Below are 18055 nucleotides of genomic sequence, written 5' to 3'. Positions count from 1 at the left end.
CCCTGCCTCATGTCTTCTTTCACCCCAGCTGCCTGATAATGACTTCTCAGGTATCACTTGTCCAGCTTCTGGGGTGGCCTGGACAGCTTCAGCTATGATAACAGGCCTCAGGAATCCAAATCAAGTCCCCAACAGGGAAAGGGGAAGGCAGTAAGAGTAAGACTTAGGGCCAAGTAGAGAGCAGCTGCAAGGGCTGGGAAGAGGCCACAGGCTGACAGTCCTTGACTTCAAGGCTCCAATTCTTTACCAGAGTTAGCACCTGGGGGAGTTGGCTTGGATGTCTCAGGAAAAAAATGCATAATGTTGCAAGCCTTTTCTTGTGTGTTTTTTCTGTAGTAAGGATTAAGCTCACAACATTCAGACTGAGAAACATCCTTAGGTTTTAAACTTTAAAAAATTTTTGAAACAGGGTCTCGCTAAAGTACCCTGGTAGGACTTGAACTTGTTATCCTCCTGCCTCAACCTCCCTCAGTGCTGGTATTGTGGGTATGTACCACCATGCTCTGCTGTCTTGCACGCTCTTGTTCTTCCATATTTCTGGTCAGTTTCTATCAGTGCTGCTTTTCTTCAGAAGGAGTGTCCTGCATACCTCCAATCTCCAGAATTTAAATTGTCCCCATTGTATGTTGTATAACAACCAGCCAAAACCATGGAAGACTTCCAGTCTGCAAAGAGAAGCTCTCTACCAGAATAAAGGGGAAGGAAGTACTCTTTAGAGGAATTATTTTTTCAAAAGCGAGCATGTCTCTTGGATAGGCGTGCTATCAATTACATCTGTTGCATTAATACTAATAAAACGAGAGCATTAGACTAACTTATCTCAATTGAGCTCTAGCATACTCAGATATTTTCTCTTCATTAGTAGCAAGGGCCTGGCTGCCTCATTGATTTCATCATAAGCTAAGGGAGGAATGGGAGGAAATGAATGGCTTCATTCCCAAGGGCTCTCACAGCATGAATTTGGATCTCAGCCAGTGTAGGCCATGGGGCCTCCAGCGGGGCTATTAATTCATTATTGAGTACCACGTTCCAGGCACTGTGCTAGGACTCTTACCCTACCCTCAAGGAGCATAGTCTCATAGACTCTCAGAAGTCTTGCACCCTTCAACTTTAGGGCCAAGTGCTGAGTACCAACAGCTTTCATTTTGGGATACCTGCACAGCTAATATAGAAGAGCAGGAGAGAGCAGTGCTTCTCGAAGTTTGGTTCCTTGACCAGCTGTATTAGGATCACCTGAGAACTAATTAAGATACAAATTTTCATGCTAAGGTTGTAGCTCAGTGGTAGAGTATCTGCCTAGCATTCTTGTGGTCCCCAGTTCAATCCCCAGCACCATTGGAAAGAAAAAGGATACAAAGTCAAGGATACAAATTCCCCGGCTCCACTGTAGATGAACTGAATTAGAAATTCTTAGGGCAGAAGGGCTTGGGAGTACACATGTGTAATTCCCACAAAAGGATCGTGAGTTTGAGCCTGGGCTATGTAGCAAGAGTCTATCTCAAAACAAACAAAAAAACTTCTTGGGGTCACACGCAGCCATCTATATTTTAACAAGCCCTCTAGGTGATGCTGATGCAGGAGAATCACTGTGGAATGATTGTATAGTCAGACAGACCCTCTTGGAATCTCAATTATACTACATAAGAGCTATATGATTTTGACCAAGCCATTGAATCTTTTTGTGTCTTGATTTTCTCATTTTCATAATCAGCATAATTGTGATTGCCTTAAACTGTTGTTGTATTAAGTCTTACAAAAGAATTTAGCATATATTTCCTATTCTAGGATTGTATCCTGGAGACATATTTCTGCATATGCTGAATGATACATGTATAGTGTATGTGCTGATATATTGTTTATAATAGAGAAGAAATGGTCTAAATATCTATCAGTGGGAGATTAATAAATCATGGTCCTGATATACAAAGATTGAGGCAGAAATTTAGTTTTGTGTTGGGGATGAAAGCTAAGGTCTTGTGCATACTATCACTCTATCACTGAGCTACAACCCCCCCCCCCGACAGCTCTTTATATACTTATATAAAAAGATCTCCAGAATTTCCAAGTTTTTAAAAAAAAGTACAGAACAGAGTGTCTACTATCCTCTTTTTTTGCAAAGAAAAAGAATATAAAACATTTTCCCTTTTTGTACTGGGAATTAAATCCAAGGAGTGCTGAGCTATATCCCCAGGCCTTTTTATTTTTATTTTGAGACAGGGTCTAAACTGCCCTCAAATTTGAAATCCTCTTTCCTCAGCCTCCTGACTACCTGGAATTATAGACATGTGCCACTGCACCCACCAAGAATCCAGAGAATCTTCATATAGGCAGAGCTTTATATGGACACAGACAGTCTCCAAAAGGATACTCAAGAGACTGATAACAGTGTGAGAAAAAAATGAGTGGCTGGAAATATGGGAATGAAGGAGATTTATTTTTATACTCAATCTTAGCCAACAATCCAGTAGGTCAAAGTTGTTTTTATCATACATGCATTCCATAACTTAAATTTTTGTACTGTGTATATGCACTTCAATTCCACAAAACTGAAGTTTTAAAAAAGTAACCCATTGCTAGGAAACAACTTAGTGATAGAGTACTTGTCTAGCATGCAAGAGGCCCTACATTCCTTCCTGGCACTGAAAAATAAGAAGGCTATGGAAGGAGGATCATTGTGAGTTGAGGTCAGCCTGGCAGCATAGTGAGTTCAAGGCCAGCCCTGATTACATAGTGACACCCTGTTTCAATGAATCAATGAATGGATGAATGAGGTTTGTGCCTGGTAGTGGTGATAATGGTGGTGATGCCTACTCCACAGCTCTGAGTAAGTGATTCTCTGCAGAAATGAAGTGCCCGCCCTGGGGATTTAGCTCAGCGGCATAAGCACCTGCCTTGCAAGCAGGCAGTTGTGAGTTCGATCCCCGGTACCGATAAAAACACAAAAGACAAAAAAAAAAAAAAAATGAAGTGTCCACAGAATTATGTGGGGTTTGACTACAGCTTACAAGCTAACCTCTCAATCTCCCCACTTCATTCTGCACAGTTTGTGTCTCCCCAGAGAGTTATTGTGTTTTAGAGATGGACAAGGGCTTTGAGATGCTCTGGTGTAACTCTTTTATTATCTTTTTGGCTCTGGAGATTAAACCTAGGATCTTGTGCATGCTCAGAATGCACTGAACTACATCTCTAGCACTGGAACCATTTAAAGTTAAAGATGAAGAATTTAAGGCACAGAGAAAGACTATAATCAACCAAGGCTACCTAGAGAATTGGGCCTCACGCTAGGGCATTTTAAAACACCGGGAGGCTGTCTTCTGAACTTTTGCTTTCGCCCAAGTACTGCTCTATCCATAACTTCTCAACTTAGTTAATACTAGTCTTAGTTTAATTCCCGGCCAAACTTTCCAGCCTTATTTCCCATCCTTTCCTATATGAATCCTCTACCATAGCCAAAAGATCTCTTCAATGACCCCAAATACTCCTGGTTTCCAGACACCACACCTTGTTAGCTTTGTGCACGCTGCCTGAAAACTTTTCTTCTTACCGTTCACTTGTGGAGAGTCTATTAATTATGGAGATTGAGCTTAAATCATACTTCCTCCAGGAAGTTTTCCCTGATTACTCCAGCTCATATAGTTGTCTCCTTCCCCTGAACTAATTTTAAAATTTCGTGTGAAACCCTTGCCTTTAAGAAGAGTATAGGTTACTTGTTTATATCTTGAAAAATGGGAAGTGAGTAGGATAGAGCCAGTTCTTCCTCCCTCCCTCCCAATTTCTGCAGCTTATAAAATTGGGCAAATGCCCCCCCCCAAAAAAGTAATAAGAACTAAGGAGTAATAAAATCTAAAATGTGTAAATTTTGTTGTAAAAAGAGAGGAAGGGGAAAAAAGAGCTCTAACGGATATAACAGCAAGTGTGTATAGGGATGTTGAATAGCTGACTATATTAATGTTTTTGGATCATTGAACACAGCTGTTTGTAGTCTCTCTGTTTGAATGTCTACTTTGTATTCTTTGATACTGTGATTTGAGCAACTATTTCCAAGATGATAATATGTAATCTATTAACAGGTGATTTCTTACTGTTATGCTTTTTTTTGTAGTTCTGTATTATATGTAACCTTACACTGCTTTGTTTTGTTTTGTGTTTTTCTCTTTTTCCTCTTAAATAAAAAAAAAAAAAAAAATTGGGCAAATGACCTTAGTCATCTTATTCTCTCAGGGAAGCCCTGGAAGAGGATGCCACTAAGCTAACCGGAGCCAGGAGCTGATCTGCACAAACTGCTGGGCCTGTTCCTACCCTGATGTTTACTTGGCCTAGAGGCCCAGTGTGATGAAACCCAGCTCTGTTGCCGAGCACCTTGGGAGGCCTCCTTCAGGGTCCCTCTGTGCTCACACAGTGGCCCTTTGTGGACAAGAGGAGCCAGACTGAAAGTGGAGCCGCTGTAACTCTCCTCCTCTGTACCTCCAGCCGCCGGCCTCCACCAGCAGTCATAGGCCATCCTGCCCCTGGGTGGCCTCTGCTTTTACTCCAAGGTTGGCAGGATGCGGTAGGGCCTGCAAGCTAGGCTGGGAGGGTCAAGAGGGCTTCCACCAGGATGGCCTGCTGAAATAGCATGTCCCTTAACTCAGGAGGCTGAATGTGGGTGTCTGCAGAAATGAGACTGGTCCCCCTACAGGTCGGATCTACATTTTCACCATCCCTGTCACCACTATGCTTTCCAGGGGTTTAGGGCCAGACCTTCTGCTATGCTGTGTCCTTTCTGCTTCCAATTTACCGGGCCCCATACTCACCAGAGGCGGAGAATCCTGGGATGCAATCCCAGGCCTGGTGTGGCATAAGTCAGGGTGAGGGAAAGAAGTGCCTAGATCAAGGAAGGCAGTGCGGAGTGGGTAAAGGATGCCCACTGGCCTGGCACGCAGGAGACCTGGGATTCCAGTCCCTGATAAACTACTGACTTGCCGAGTGGCATAAACTGGTAGCTTTTCTTTTGTCTGGCTCTGTTTCTCTGCTGCAAAATTATGGAGCCAGAGTATATGGGTGTCAGGGATTTTTACAGCTCTGATTTTCCCTAATTCTTTGCTCAGAGAGAGGAAAGGGAGAGCCCGATTGGGCTGGAGGTAGATAACCAGCACGATGCTCTCCGAGGATTCACCAGCAGTCGCCTGGCCGTCTTCTCTGCTGCCAGGTTGCCCCCCCCGCCCCGGCGCCCCGTTTTCTCCATCCCACCTTGAGGGCTGCTTGGGATGTGACTGAAAAGATGTTTGAATTGGATTTGTCTTGTCTCATCTTTTGTGCCCAGTGAGAGGCACTGTGCACACTCAAGGGTGGCACTGGCAGCGAGGGAGGAGCACAAGGGAATAAAAGAAGAAAATTCAGAGGCAGAGGGAAGGGTGGGACAGCAGGAACTATGGAAAGAAGGCTCAGGAAAAGTGAAAAGGAAGGAAAAGGAGGAAGAGAGAGGAGTCGGGGAAAGCAGAGGGAAAATGAAAGGGCAAAACGAGAGGGAATGAAAAATGCTCATATGGAAGAGAAAAACGGGAAGAGAGATTGAAAAAGTACATCGGCTAGCAACACACGGTGGGAGCCACCAGGGTGCTCAGGACTGTAGTTTGGTTTGGCTGGAGGTGAGTGTGTGGAGGGTAGACAAAGCTGGACCCAGATTAGGTCTTCTAGAGCAGGCTAGTGATTTTGAATCTTACATCTCATTTTTCCTCTCCTCAAATCTCCTCTGATAAACTGGTTAAGGTCCGGAGGAGCATTTTCATTCAACCAACCATTCAAGGGGGCTGGGGATTTAGCTCAGCGGCATAAGCACCTGCCTTGCAACCAACCATTCAACAAGGGACAATGTTTTATCCAGTTCTGTATCCCCAGAGCACAGTACAAGGACTGAACCTAAGAGGTATTCAGTGTATCTTTGTTCAAATTGAGCATTTGGAGAAAGCAATTGCGCCTAGCACACAGAAGATATAAAACAAAACAATAACAATGACAACAACAACAAAAAACAAACACAAACAAACAAGGTAAAAAAGGCTATGTTCTCTAGGAGAGGTCCAGATAGGCATATAGGAGGTCAGAGGAAAGCAAGATAGTCTTTTCTGTCTCCTTTAACAAAAGAGGCCCACAGAGGATTACAGTGGGGTTGGTTTAGGTCACTTGACTTAATCCTAGTGACCTGAAAGATAAATCTTACTGGAGGACACAGGATTCCATGTATAAGCAAAAAAGAAGAGTTCCCTAAGAAAAGGGAAGAATTGTTATTTTAAAAAAGGAGGGGGAGGGGCTGGGGAATTTAGCTTAGCGGCATAAGCGCCTGCAGTCATGAGTTCGATCCCTGGTACCGATAAAAATGAAAAAGACAAAAAAAAAAAAAAAAAAAAAGCAGGGGGGAATTGGAATGAGGCCTAGCTACTGAGGTCAGCTAGAGGGACACATAAGAGTGAGGAGACGGATGAGAGTGTGTTCAAGAGACATAGGAGTGAAGGCTAGAGGCACTGCTCAGGGGCAGAAGGCTTGGGTAAGGCCCTGGACTGGATCCCTTTACACACACACACACACACACACACACACACACACACACACACACACACACGAGGAGAGAGAGGAGAGAGAGAAAGAGAGAGAGAGAGAGAGAGAAACAGAGACACATCACAGAGGGCCTCTGGAACCCGAGATGATCCTCTTTGGAGCTGTGCTTTGGAAGAATTAATCAGGTCACCAAAACATAGAACAGACTTTCAGTAGGACTGTTTTTGTTTTTTGTTGGTTCAGTGGATGGAATCCAGGGCCGTGTGCACGCTACGCATTCACTTTACCCTCCCCGGGTTTTATATCAAGGAGTAGAACTGCTGAGTCAGAGGCTTCCACTTTATAAGGAAATACCATGAGTGTATAACTAGTGAGGTGAGCATTTTATATGCTTATTGGCAGTTGTGTTAGAGTTCTGTCTTTGTGACAAAATACCTGAGAAAATCAGTTTAAAAGCAAAGAGGTTTATTTTGGCTCATGGTTTCAGAGGTTTGAGTCCAAGGTTGATGGTTCTGTTGCTTTTAGGTGATGGCGAGGCAGAAACATCATAGTGGAGGGGCACGGTGGAGGAAAATGCTCACCTCATGACAACCAAAATGCAGAAGAAAAAAAAACAGGGAGAGAATGGGGCCAGCAACAAGAGATGGTCCCCAAGGTCATGCCCCTGATCTACCCTCTTCATCTAGGCCCTATTTCCTTAACTTACCTTACCTCCCATTCATGCCGTTAAATTATAGCCTCATCAATATATAAATTCACTGATGAAGTTAGAGCTGTCATGATCCAGTCACCTACTGAAAGTCCCACTACGGGACATATAAGACTTTTGAGGAACACTTTAGCTCTACACATAGGTAACCATTCATATTTCTAGTTCTGTGAATTTCCTGTTTGTAGTCTTTTTCCATTTGTCTAATACCAATTTTTAGGAATTTTTTATATACTTTGGAGTTTCTTCTTTCTTTCTTTCTTTCTTTCTTTTTTTTTTTTTTTGTCTTTTTGACACAGGGTCTCATTATGTAGTTCAGGCTGGCCTTGAGCTTACTTTGTAGCCCCGGCTGGTCTTGAACTCGCAAAGATCCTCTTACCTGAACCTCCCGAGTGCTGGGATTACAGGCATGAGCCATCATGCCCAGCTTTTTTTTTTTTTTTTTTTTGAGATAAATTCTTGCTATGTAACTCAGGCTAAAATTCATGATCCTTGTGTCAAACTCCTGAGTGCTGGAATTACATCATGTGCCACCAGGATTCTCATATTTTGTCAGCCCAAAGCATTGCAGAGATTTCCTCCTACTGATCTTTTGTTTTTGTTTTGAGACAGGGTCTTGTTGTGTTGCCCATACTGGCCTCAAACTCAGGGCTTGAGAATTCATGATCCTCCTGCTTCAGCCTCCTGAGTGTCTGGGATCATAGACATATACTACTATGCCTGGTTTATCTTTTCTCCTCTCTCTCTCTCTCTCTCTCTCTCTCTTTCTCTCTCTCTCTCTCCCTCACCCTCTCCCTCTCTATTTCTCTCCCTCACCCTCTCCCTCTCTCTCTCTACCCCCCCCCCCCCCGCAAGGTCTTGCTATGTTATGCAGGTTGGTCTTGAACTTGCTTATGTAGCCCAGGCTGGCTTCAAATTCGTAGCATTCCTCCTGCCTCAACCTCCCAAGGACTGAGATTACAGACAAGTACCACCACACCTGGCAATCTTGTCTCTCCATGACAATTTTTGATGCACAGAATTTCTACGTTTAATGTAGTAGACTATACTCGTCTTTTCATTTTCAGTTTGTGTGTTGGTTGATTTTTTATGTCACCTTGATTGTGCTATGGGATGGCCAGATATTTTGTTGAACATTACTTTTAGATATGTCTGTGAGGTTGTTTCTGGATGAAATTAATGTTTTGTTTTGTTAAGATAGGATAGATCTCACTATGTAGTTTCAGTTGACCATGAATTCAATATGCAGCCCAGGTTTGCCTCAAATTTGCCACAATCTTCCTGTCTCAGCCTTCTCAGTGCTGGGATTAGAGGCATATGCCACCACTGAAATTAATATATGAATATATTGACTAAGTAAAGCAGACTGATCTCCCCAGTGTTAGTGGCCCTATCTATCTAACCCACTGAAGGCCTGAATGGCACAAGAAGGTAGGGTAAGGGAGAATTCTTTCTCTCTTTGGACTATCTTTGAGCTGAGAGACTGGTCTTCTCCCGCTTTGGATTTTGATTTTGGCTAAAATACACCATTGGCTTTCCTTCTTATCAGGCATTCAGACTTACACTGGAATCAAATCAGCAGCTCTCCTTGATTTCCAGATCTTTGGATTTTTCAGCTTCCATACTGTGTGAACCAGTTTCTTACAATCAGTCTGTTCCTCTACTCCATCATATTGCTGTTCTGTGTCTCAGGAGAATTCAAACAAATACAATTTGTGATTCTTTTTTGGTGTCTTATTGAATAAATATTTTCCTTTGTTGTTGTCCTAAAGATAATTTTATTTAGTTATTTCTAAAACACTGAAAATTTTGCTTTTTGGATTTAGTTCTTTAACCAAAGGTTATTTTCATGCATGCTATAAGTATAAGGCAGAAGTCCAATTTTATTTTTTCCAAATGAATAACCAATTGTTCAGTATTATATTAAAAATAATCCATCTGTGCTAGTTTCCCATGACTGTCACCATGAATTACTATGAACGAGGTGATTTAAAACAATAGATATTTATTTTCTCACAGTTCCATAGGCCAGAAGTCAAGGTGTGAGCAGGGCCAGTTCCTTGGGAAGGAGAAACCCCCAAGGCCCCTCTCCTGGTTTCTGCTGTTGCTGGCAGTCTTGGCCTTCCCCAGCTTGCAGAGTGACTCTAAGCCTTGCTCGCATCTTCCCTTTGTTTTCTTCCCTCTCTCCATGTGTCTTCTCTTCATCTTCCAAGAACATCGGTCATTAGATTTAGGGCCCACTCTAAATTCAGGATAAGTTATTCTTGAAGTCCTTAACTGATTATATCTGTATTTCCAAATAAATTCCTGCAGTATTTTGAGTTTCTAGCAGGGTATGAAATAGTGAGGAGTTCCTACTCAGTCCACTAGCTCATCTTTTGTTACTTTTTTGTAAGTACCATTTCTGTTGTTTATCAAATTTTCACACATGCAGAGTAGTCATTATGTAATGCAAATCCCTGATAAAAATGGTTGCACATTTTTCCTGAGGTAACCTTATTTAATTCTCCCCAAGTGTACAGTGTAGGTACTACTGAAATTACCTACACTGGAGGTGTACTCATTAGCATTTGCTAAGTTATGATACCGTAACGAACAACTCCAAACCCCCAGTGGCTTACAACCCACTTCTTTCGGGATGCCAGGACTCAAACTCATACCCTTGCACTTGCCAGGCAGGCGCTGTGCCTGCTGAGCTATATCCCCAGCCTAACCCACTTTTCTTCTTTGTATTACACATCAGTAGCAATGGGGCCATTGTGGGTTGGCTACAGCTCTTCTCTATGTTTGATTTCAGTCCTAGAACTAGGCTGAAGGCACAGCTCCTATCCAGCATACACAGTTCCAGTGGCAAAAATGACAGTAAGATTTTACACTGACACATGCAACAGCTCTTCAAGTTTCTGTCTAGAAACTGCATATAGGACGGCGATATATAGTTCAGTGGCACAGCACCTGCCTGGCAAGTGCAAGGTCCTGAGTTCAATTCCCAGTACCAAAAATTAAAAAGAACTGACATAGGTCTCCAGCTCATATTTCATTGGTCCAAGTAAGTCAAGTAACCAAGCTTGGCCATGGACTGGGGAAGTAAATTCTTTCCTCTAGAGAGTACTCAAGCCACATAGCAACTGGTTAGTATGCATAATCTTCTTACTGTCTAAGAGGAAGAGTAAATAATGGAGAGTAATAATACCTGGGTAACTTGCCCAAAATGTCAAACTTCTGGGAAGGGTTAGAACCTGGATTCAAACTCTTTCTTCAAAGCTGTAGAGTGTCTCATGGTTCCTCATTTCCTGCTAGGTGGAGTACACATATATTTAAGCTATAAGACTTGGATTTGTGCAACTTGATGAGCCCTTCCACCTCTTTGGCCTTCTGAACTTATTCCTAATGACATCACCCCAGTCTCAACTCTTTCAGAAGCTTTTCTCTCTCCTTGGAATTAATCATCATATGTCAACGTTGCACACTGGGGGCTTCTACATCTGTGGATATAATCACAAAAGGATCAAGAATATTAGAAAAAGACGGGTATACATCTGTAATCCCAGCTATTCAGGAGGCTGAGGTAATAGGATTGATATTTCTTTTTTTGGTTTTTTTTTTTTTTTTGGTCTTTTTCATTTTTATCGGTACCAGGGATCGAACTCACGACTGCCTGCTTGCAAGGCAGGCGCTTATGCCGCTGAGCTAAATCCCCAGCCCCTAGGATTGATATTTCAAGGCCAGCCTGGGCAACTTAGTGAGACCTTGGCTCAAAATAAAATTTATTTACCAATTAATTTACTTTTACCACACTGTCTCTTGTTTTCTTCTAAATAGTTGTCTATATCTTCACACACAATGAATTCATACAAAACAAAATAGTGTAAAACTGATCGAAACAGTAATGAAGGCATCACAGGCCTTCAAAACCAGACAATAGGAAAATCAACAATGACTACTGTAATGTCTCTTATTCTTTTCAAAATAGCTGTCCACGTGTTCATGTATGTTGAAATTAAATAAATAAACAAAATTAAAAAAAAGAGTTGGAGACATAGCTCAGCACTCCCTGGGCTCAGGAAGGAAGAAGGAAAGAAAAGAGGGAAGGACAGAAGGAAGGAAGGAAGGAAGGAAGGAAGGAAGGAAGGAAGGAAGGAAGGAAGGAAAAAAACTGCATCTGTATTGATCACGTGCAGACTTCTTTCTTGTAATTATTCCCTAAACGATAAAGTATAGCAGTTATTAGCTGACTCTGGTGATGCACACCTGTGATCCCAGCGCTCTGGAGGTTGAAACAATAGGCTTGCCTCAAGCTCAAGGCCAGCCTGGGCTGCACAGTATGTTCAAGACCAGCCTGAAAGACTTAGAAAAAAAGTGTGTAACAATTATTTACTTAGTATTTAGTATTGTATTCGGTATTATAAGTAATCTAAAGTATAAAGGGGAATGTAATATGCCATATGCAAATACTATACCATTTTATATAAAGGATTTGAGCATCCACAGATTTGTTATCCATAATGGGGATTCTTGGAACCAGTCCTCCACAGATACTAAAGGATGCTGGTATTCTTCTGTACTCACTGTTTTATTTTTTCTGAAGGAAGGGGATCCATGTCACATGTCTCCTCTGCCCCCAAGGTTGAGTGAAGCATTCCCCCAAATATCTATAGTCTTTTGATGTGAGAGGAATATGGGGCATAAGAGGCAACTGAACCATGCTCCCAGGGTGAGAACATTTGGCCTACTTTTCCACCCTTCTAAACTGAGCTTAGCACCTTGTGCTTGGGTGACTGTGGCAGGTCAGCACATATGACTCACTGTGTAAGCCTTCAGTGTTGTCACACAAGGCCCTAGGCAGGGGAGTGCACGTCGAGGTGGTGGGAATTAACTTTCACCTTTCAGAAGTCCACACCCCACCAAAGATCAAGTAAAGTTCTTCCCTTAGGTGGGTTGGGCAAGTCCTTACCCATCAGGCCCAGCAGGACTGGGGAGGACACCCTGGGAAGCACAGAGAGAATAAAGCTTCCGGACATAGAAAGAGCACCACGCTGCACCGTGGAAGGCTTTGCTAATCTGTCCAAGTGACTGAATTTAACCTCTCTGTGCATCAGTTTTCCCAGCTGAAAACTGGAAGCAACACTGAGCTTATCCTCCTTCTCTTTGTAAAAAAATACACAGTAAAGTGCTAGCAAGTCTTCAGGAACTCAGCCTTGAAAACATACAGATTTATAATGAAATCTCTCTTACTACACAAGTGCTTAGCACATTTTAAAAAAAATTTTATTTAAGGAGAAAAAGAGAAAAAAACAGAAAAAGGGTACAAGTTATACAGAATTTCAGAAAAAATAAACAGTAGGAAATCACTAGTTAATAGATTACATATTGTCATCTTAGAAATCATTGGTGCTTAGCACATACTAAGTGTTCAATAATGTTGGCTATTTGCATGAGATGATGATACTTATTATTGTTTAAGGAAAGCCCAGGCCAGGCTTTCTTTTCTTTTCTCTTTCTCTTTCTCTCTCTCTCTCTCTTTCTCTCTCTCTCTCTCTCTCTCTCTCTCTCTCTCTCTCTCTCTCTATCTCTCTCTGTCTGTTTCTCTTTCTTTCTTTCTAAATCTTTTTGAGTTAGGGTTTCATTATGTAGCCCAGACTGGCCTCAGACTTGCAGTGATCCTTCTCCCTTAGTCTCCCAAGTGCTGAGATCACAAGGCAGGCATGCACTACTACACCTGGCTCGGGGCTCAAAGCTGGGCTTGGTGGTGCACACCTATAATCTCAGCATTCAGGAGGCTGAGGCAGGAGGATTGCTGCATGACTGAGGCCAGCCTGGGTCAAAAAAAAAAAAAAAAAGAGAGAATGACAGCCAGCTATGGTAGTGCATTCCTAAATCCCAGCATCCTAGGAGGGCGAGGCAGAAAGATCACAAATTCAAGCCCAGCTTGGACAATCTAGCAACTGAGTGAGACCCTGTCTCAAAATAAAAAATAAAAAGGGCTGGAGGATGTAGCTTAGTGTATGAAAGTCCTAGATTCCATTCCCAGTACCGTACTTAAAAATAAAAGGTGAGAGGGCGACAGAGTTAAGGAGGTAACTCAGTGACAGATCATGTGTTTTGCATGTGCAGGTCCTGGACTCAATCTCAGGGACAATAAAGGAGGGGGAACAGAGTCTAGCTTTTTTTAGGTTTGGTGGCTTCTTTTAACTAAGTGTGGGGTGTGGCTGAAAGGAATGAGGAAGCAGTTTACTAGACTGGGCACAGAGCACTGTTTGTCTTCAAAGGTTTTGAGGGAGGGCTGATGTTAACTGACCCTGCCCAAAATTCAGAGGTCCTTGTCCCTCATCTCTACCCTATATTTGCCGTCCTCTTGATACTTTTCCATCCCTTCCCTAAGTCTGGTCACAAAGTCCTATGGAAGCTGCCTTTAAATAATAACAATAGTAAGGAGACTAACAATGCAGTTACTTTGAAGCTTAAAAAGGCTTTTAATACATTATCCTCATTATTCTTCATTATCTCCTTGTCATTTAAAGAATCTAGACTCAGAAGGGACTTTGGACATCATTCTGCATTTCACAGATGGGGACTGAAATCTGGAGAAGGGAAGCGATTTCCCCGAGGCCACACACTAAGTTAATGGAAAAGACAGGAGTAGAACCTGCAACTCCTAGCTTCCAGCCTAGTGCCAGTGCCCCCTCACGTCATACCTATCTTCGGCTCTCCCTTCCCACTGGCACCCAGTCTGTTTGCTTGTTTTCTGGTCCAGTACTTCCTAAATGGTCCTCTTTGCCTCTGGTTCCTCCCCATCATTCATTCATTCATTCATTCATTCATTCATTCATTCATTCATATCCAGTCACATGATGGTCCAGAAGCACAGTCTTAATCTTATCTTTTTCCTCCTAAAAGAACTGGTCCATTTGCAATTTGAGGCATCACTTGGTTCTTTATTCAGCTTCTCAATGAAAAAACAATCTGAATATGTTTTTTAAAAAAATTGTTTGAATATGTTTACTGACAAGGAGTTCACGACTCACAAAGTGGTCTCTTCATTTATAGTGAGCTGAAATTGTACTCCCAGATGTTCATACTCAAGTTGAGAAGAATTCCTTCAGTTAGCAAAGTTAAAGTCATGTGAGCCAGATTTTGGGTAGACCATGTGCTGAAGGGGACAGAAAGAAAATTTGACGCGGATCCTTCCCTCAGAGGATCCCTAAAGGTTCACTTCTATGGAATTTTTTTTGTTTTGTTTATTAGATCTAAATAATAGGATATAGCTCTCATTCCCTTTCTGCATGGCAACACTTCAAATGTCTGGAGAATATGCTCCTTGTAGCATTGATCATATCACGTGATATCCAGGTCTTCAACTTGATATGTTCCAATATGACAACAGTGTGCCCGAGAGCTAAGCCCTGAATCCAGCTGTGACCTATGCAGAGTAGCACACAGGTGGTCTTATGGCTGGTTCCTGTTGTGTAGGATCTCATATTCATTTCCCATTGCCTCCTTCCCTCCCTCCCTCTCCTTCCTTTCTCTGTCTTTTCTTTCCTTCTTTTCTCCCTTCCTTTCCACTCAACTGCATTACTGAGCTCAAGGTCAATTAAAATTTCTAAATAATTTTCACTGAAACTGCTCTTAATCTAGATTGTTTCTATACTGTATTTTGGGCACTTGATCATTTACAATGGTGCTACCCAATATGCAGTTCCTAGCATAGTAACTTTGGCTAAAGTGGCTAAAGTACTAAAATTAAATTAAATTAAATTTTACAATTCCTCAGTTGTACTAACCACAGTTCATAGCTCAGTAGTCATCTAGGTAATGGCTACCATAACATTTCCATCATCATAGTAAGTTCTATGAAATGGCTCTGGTTTGGACCTAAGGGCAGAAGTTATTCTGTGTGGCACCTTATCTTGTTAGTTCCAGCTCAGACTTTAAGACTCTCGAGATCTTTTGGAATCTTACTCTGATTTCCAGAGTATTTGCTGTCTCAACCTCATGACAACAGTAAATTTGGTTAGCATTTCATATCTCCTCTGCTTCATCTAAAACCACTGATTAAAAACCTCCAGCAGAACAAAGAGGGTTGCAACCAAGCCCTCATGGGGCCCTTTGCACAAGTAGCTGTTTAGAAAATTAGGCCTACATATCACAGACTGTGCTGGGTGCCGGGGATCTGTGGGGAGACTGAAAACACTGGGAGTCCTGCTATGCTAGGTGTTCTAGTGCAAATGTCTTTACCTCACATTCAGGGGCGGCCTGTGATCATTGAAAGTGAAAGCTTGGGAATCAGCTTCCTGGTTTGGATCCTGGCTCTGCTACTTTAAAACTATGTACAGACTTTGTGTTCCCCTTTAAACATGCTAAAGCAGTAACAAGAATAACCTCTATCCCATCATATTACTACGCAGATTGAACAGACTTAATATAAATAAAACACTGAGGAATCTAGTGGGAATAAATAAGTGTTCCAAACATGTTAGTTATCATTATTTCTTATGATTAATTATAATTTCTCTCTGGAATCTTTAAAGCTATGATATGAAAGACCTGGACAAACTGCTCAGCGCTGCACTGGGGCTTCACCTTAGCTCTGTTGCTGCCTGGAGATAGACCTGGGATAGGCTTCTGATCTTCAAAATGGGGAGAATTACAGTTGTTACTTCAGACATAATCGGGGCATTGAGGCAAAGCAGGTGAAAGTACTTGCCTTTAAGAAGATTTAGCTCAGTGGCACAGGTCCTGCCTGGCAAACACGAGGTCCTGAGTTTGATTCCTAGTAACCTCTCCCACCCCCACCCCCCCAAAAAGCTTTTGCCTTCGTCCTGACTTTCAGTAAAATCTGTGCAAGGTCCTGTCGTTTGCTTGTTCGTGTTTATTTGCTTAGATTCTAACAAAGCAGGCTCATCATTCCAGGCAATTGTGGAGGGCCTGACCCTGTCCCAGGAGCCCTAGGGCAGAAATTCCCTCGGTTTCTTCATCTATGGAATGGGGACACTAACCGACGCCCTACCCTTTTCCCAGATGCTATCTTGGGCTACCTGTTACTTGGGTTAGTTCATTTTCCTGAGCCTTTGTCTATCTTCAAAGTGGGACCCTTCCTGGTGGTTATAACCCTTATTTTGTGAAATTCTTTCCAGTGGGCGTGCCTGGGTCCGTGGAAAGTGGGCATCAGGGTCTCAGGGTCAGGGCCTCTCCAGAGTCCAGAGCTGACTCCACCTGAGACAGGCTGGAATGCACCGCCCGATCCTCCCCAACTCAGGCCACGGGAACAATAGGAGGGCGGCGTGGAGGCGGGTGGGCGTCGTCCAGGTCTTCTGCCCGAGGTAGCCGAGGCCAGAGAGCTGGCCGCGGGGCCGAGGGTTTAGCTTGGGGCACCGGGCGGAGGGCCCAGGCTTCTACGCCAGGGAAAACAGAGTCGGTGCTTTCAGGGACCTGGGAGGAGGCAGGGGCGGGACCTGCGCCCCCCGGTCTGGGACCGCGAGGGCGCGGAGGCCCGGGGTGGGGTCTCCTCTTCCTCCTCCTCCTCTGCTTCCTCGCCTGGCCGCTCCTCCTCCGACCTCCGAGCTCCCCGAGGCTCAGGTAGGCGCGGGCCCACGTGGGGAAGCGGGCGACGAACCCGCGCGGGCGGCTGCAGGGGCTCAACCTCCGCCTCGGCTCTCTCCGGGGCCCGCGCGCGCCTCCGGACCCGGACTCGCAGCTCAGCCCCGGCCCCCCGCGGCTCCCGCGGCTCCCGCAGCGCGGCCCTTCCCCGGCTGGGGGCGATCGCCGCCGCCGCCGCTCGCCCGCTGCTGCCTGGGCGGCCGGGATCGCCGCCGCCTCCTGCGGGGGAGCCGGGCAGGGTAGGCGGAGGGGAGAAGGAGTGCGGGAGCGGGCGGGGAAGGGGCTGAGCGCCGGGGAGGGAGCGAAGCGGCGAGCGCGCGAGCCAGCGGGCGGGCGAGCCGGTGTGTCTGCGCAGCTCGAGCGCCTCGCAGCCCGCCCGGGCGGCCGCCGAGGGACCGACGGTGCCGGAAGCCGCGCCGCCGCCGCAGGTCAGCCGCCCTCTCGGCCCGGGAGCCCACGCTGCGCGCCCGCGCGGGTGAGAGCCGGCCGCCGCGGAGGCTGCGGCGCGGTCCCCACCCCGAGCTTCCAGTTGTGTCTTTCGGTATTGGCGCGGGCGTGTGTGTCGGGGTCCGCGTCTCGGGGTGTGTGTCGAGTGTGAGTGCGCGTGTGCCCGTGGATTTGTGCAAGTGCATGCTGGCTTGTGTGCGCGCGTGTGCGCGCCAGGCGTGAATCTGCGTGCGTGAGGGGTGTGCCCGGTGTGTCCTCGCGATCTGGGTTGGGTGGTGTGTGTGTCTGAGTGAGGGTACGATATCTCTGTGTGTCTCTCCGCGATGTACCCGTGAGAGGGTGTGTCCCAATGTGCAGCGGTGTGTGTACCCCTGGTGAGGCCGTGTGTCGGTGATTTGATTGTGGCTGAGTGTGTGTGTCGCTGTGCGCGCGCTGGTGTGACTCCCCGTGTGTGCGCGTGTGAGGATGGGTGTGCGCTCGCGTAGCCCCGTGTAGCCCCTGTGTGCGTGTGCGCGGCTTTGTCTCGGCACTGCCAGGAGGAAGGGGTGGGGGCAGCGGCCGAGATGCTGCCGTGGCCCCAAGACCGGCCCTTGGCTGGGCTGTGGGCCTCGGCGGCGGCACAGGGGCGGGCGCAGACTCCCTGCTGGCAGGTGGGCAGCCACACCTTGGGGCCGAGCGAGCCGGGCTGACAGCGCAACCCGCGTCCAGGGCAGAGCTGGAGCGGAGGGCGTGTCCTGCCCGAATACCCAGTGTGTGTGCGCTAGGGAT

At 45.1% G+C, this 18055-nt stretch overlaps 1 protein-coding gene across 4 annotated transcripts in view; it reads left to right on the top strand.

Moving 5' to 3' along the window:
• Positions 1–16658: 16658 nt before the first annotated feature.
• The window catches only part of Epb41l1 (erythrocyte membrane protein band 4.1 like 1), a 115219-nt gene continuing 113822 nt past the window's right edge, over positions 16659–18055 (top strand). The window contains exon 1 of one of the 4 annotated variants that reach the window (XM_023564198.2): positions 16659–16819. The gene's annotated coding sequence lies outside the window, so the exon portion shown is untranslated. Of the gene's footprint in view, positions 16820–16948; positions 17080–17134; positions 17316–18055 lie in introns of those variants that run through there. The other 3 variants (XM_063248417.1, XM_063248415.1, XM_063248416.1) reach the window with 3 other exon arrangements.

Source organism: Cavia porcellus, unplaced genomic scaffold (genome assembly GCF_034190915.1).
Source record: "Cavia porcellus strain 051 isolate PalLab524CR breed Dunkin Hartley unplaced genomic scaffold, mCavPor4.1 scaffold_5, whole genome shotgun sequence".
Lineage (NCBI taxonomy): Eukaryota > Metazoa > Chordata > Mammalia > Rodentia > Caviidae > Cavia > Cavia porcellus.
The sequence above is the reverse complement of the archived record's forward strand: the minus strand, read 5'-3'. Positions and strand labels throughout refer to the sequence as shown.